Consider the following 3,138-nt stretch of genomic DNA (forward strand, 5'->3'; position numbering starts at 1 on the left):
GGATGAAGACAAAAACATAGTGACGCACACAAAATATCACAAACGGAAGAGCATTCTGTCTGCCTCAATGTGTACTTCTCTTCAGCAAACGCATCCAAAAGTACAAAATTCTATTCTAATCAGCAAAAGAAACATTATTCCTGATCTACCTTGTTTCAAAGTATTCGCACGCCAACATCATCATAAACTCCCCATTAGCACTTGCCCTTGTAGTGGGTGGGTGCCAGTCGGCGCAAGTGTAGCGATGGCCTTCAAAAGAAGACTCGGTGCCGAGAAACAGCCATGGGCAGTGCCTTCAGGAAAGAGGTTCCAGATCCGCGGACGCATATGACAGAACGCGAGCGGGCCGTCGTGACGCAGACGTGGAAGCGCTTTCACGTCGCGCGCAAGGACTACGGTGAGCTCATCTTCATGACGATGTTAACACGCCACCCGGACTACCTTCAGCTGTTCCGCCATTTCAAAGACAAGAGCCTCGACGACCTGACTGCAGACGCCCAGTTCCGCGCGCACGCGTGCGCCGTCGGCTACCAGCTCAGTTCCATGGTGGACAGCGTGCACGACTCGGTACTCCTCGAGGCGCTCATCCGCAAGAACGCCATTTCGCACCTCGAGAGGCAGGGTGTCCACCCCTTTCACTTCCAGGTACACCAGCATTACAACACCCTCTAGTCTTTCCCGTATGCCCAGAGTTTAGGAATACCAGATTATCGTAGTGATTAGGATAATCTGAAGAATTCTGGAGTAGCTCTAGTCTTGTAATGAGACTCAAAGAATGTACTTGTGGTCATGTCATAGCATTATTTAAGTACTGGAGGTTATTTCTTTCTGATTTGATTATCTATTATATTTTGCGTACGTATTGCAACGTTTTTTTTCTTCCCTGTTGTGTGCCAGCTCATGATTCTTTCCCGTTCACGTGATTGTTATATTCAGCCACGCATGAGGTATTACCATGGAATATTGTAGGATGTGGGTGGAAAGGGCCCAGGAAGAGGCTATCATGAACATATTCAATATAATGATCCAAAGAGGGGTAGGGTGCAAGGTGTCAACAGGTACATTTAGGTTATGGAGAACCTCGTTAAACGAAGAGATATAAGAGCCACGGAGGAGCGCAGGGCGTCTCCTGTTAGTCATGTGAAGTAGGTATGGAAAAAAAACAAAGTGGATAGCCGCCTCCGGTTGCAACTTGACCCACAACATTCGCTCTTTAAGTGGCGTTACGCTACGAGCTTTGCTATACAGCCAGGGTGTTCCCTCATCCACTAGATTGGTTATGCCTTTATGTGCACCCTTAAAACGCCATTGAACAGACCTCCTAGGTTTCAGAAAGGTTTATCAAGCGTTGGGGCCAATCGTCCTTGGCTGGGCCGCAGTGCCATGAATACAGTGAACTAGTATATACCTTGAACTCGAGGTGGTTAAAGGTGGGAAGTAGACCCAAAGCGCAAGCCGTAAGAAAGTGTGCGTGTGCCACCTCTCGTTTAGTCCTTGGAATGTCCGCTGAATGGCGGTGCTTCTATATGGGGAATATATGATGAAAAGATGCGAGATGGTGGTACTTGGAGTGTTGAGATGGACGAACGGACGCACAGACAGATGCATGGATGGACGCATGAGCGGACGCAGGGGCGGATGCATGGACGAACGCAGGAACAGATGCACTAACAGATGCACACAAGGACGGGTGGATGGAGGCATGGACGGTCACACAGGCGGACGCATGGAGGGACGGAAGCAAGAACGAATGGGTGGACGAATGCTTCACCCCACTCTCCATCATTCATTCCGTGGATATGCTGGCAATTTTTTAGTAATACTGCCGTATATAACGTCCAAACGGGGCATTAGTGCTGTTTTCTTGGAACAGTATCTTCCCCCATGGGTCATCAAATGGCAGGTAATATTCAACCGCTTCTTAGTCCTAACAGGCAAAGTTATAATGCTTAACTTGGCCAGACATACAGTATTGAGGCCTTGCGTTCGGTTTCTTACAATTAATTCACATGTATTATTATATTTATTGGCATATTAAAGTAGATTTGATCTGAGCACTTTTTATGATGTTTCAGGTGCAGGCAGATGTATGATCGTTTATCCCTGGTGTGCAGGATGAAATTTTGTATCTTAGGTGTAATCTTTGGAGATGATTCGATATCGTGACCGTAAGTAATGCTTTAGTCACCATTTCTGGTTGTCAGTTAATCTTTTAATCTATCTTTTTAATGATTTTAGGGTGTTGAAAATCTTGAAAGCACGTCACAATTATCGGAAGGCTTTTAGTTAAAATATTTTCAGACCGATGAGAAATAGCGGGATTATAATGTTGAAATTCATCCGAAACGGTGACTGAAGTATCATTTATGAGCGCGATATCGAATCATCACTTACGTGTCTAGGATACATCATTTCATTATGCACACCAGTGGTAAGCGATCAGGCATCGGCCTAAACCCGAAACATCACACAAATAGTTTAGACCAAATGTACATTATTTTAGAGTTAATTATTATTAAGGCCATGTTAGTTGATTATCAGAAGGCAAATTAAACGCCTCAATACTGCACTCCAAGCGATCTGCTGCATTATAATTCTGACCCTCAAGAATAAGGACCAGTTAAATATAACCTGCCTTTTTATATTGTTCAAGGGTGGAAGATACTGTATCGAAAAGGAACCACCAATGCCCCATTTTGATGGTATATACTGCAATATTACTAAAAAAGTGACAAGGAGTTGAATCACACACTATATTTGGCGCCTAAAAAATTGGCCCCGTATCTGCATGTTACACTGCAAATGTCGTTGAAAGAGGATAGTCTTGCGTCTGGAGAGACTGAACAAAACGTTGATTTGACATTCTGCGCAAGAAAATCGGTGAATGGTATTATGAAAACGCTGCGTTAGAGTGCCTCGAGCGTGCAGTGGAGGAGAACGAGCGCATAAAGTCACGTCACACGTGAGACATAAGCGCCATCTGGCAGTTATCTTAGAAAACGAATCGCGCGGCGTGCGCACCCCTCTCAAAGGCGATAAGGTGTAGAACACAAGGCGATGGGTAGGTGCCACTCACTACCTTGTCGTCTTAACAAAGCGTTGGAAACACTTGCCTTTTCGTGCAAGCTTTGAAAGGTC

The sequence above is a fragment of the Rhipicephalus microplus genome, chromosome 3 (genome assembly GCF_043290135.1).
Source record: "Rhipicephalus microplus isolate Deutch F79 chromosome 3, USDA_Rmic, whole genome shotgun sequence".
Taxonomy (NCBI): Eukaryota; Metazoa; Arthropoda; class Arachnida; order Ixodida; family Ixodidae; genus Rhipicephalus; species Rhipicephalus microplus.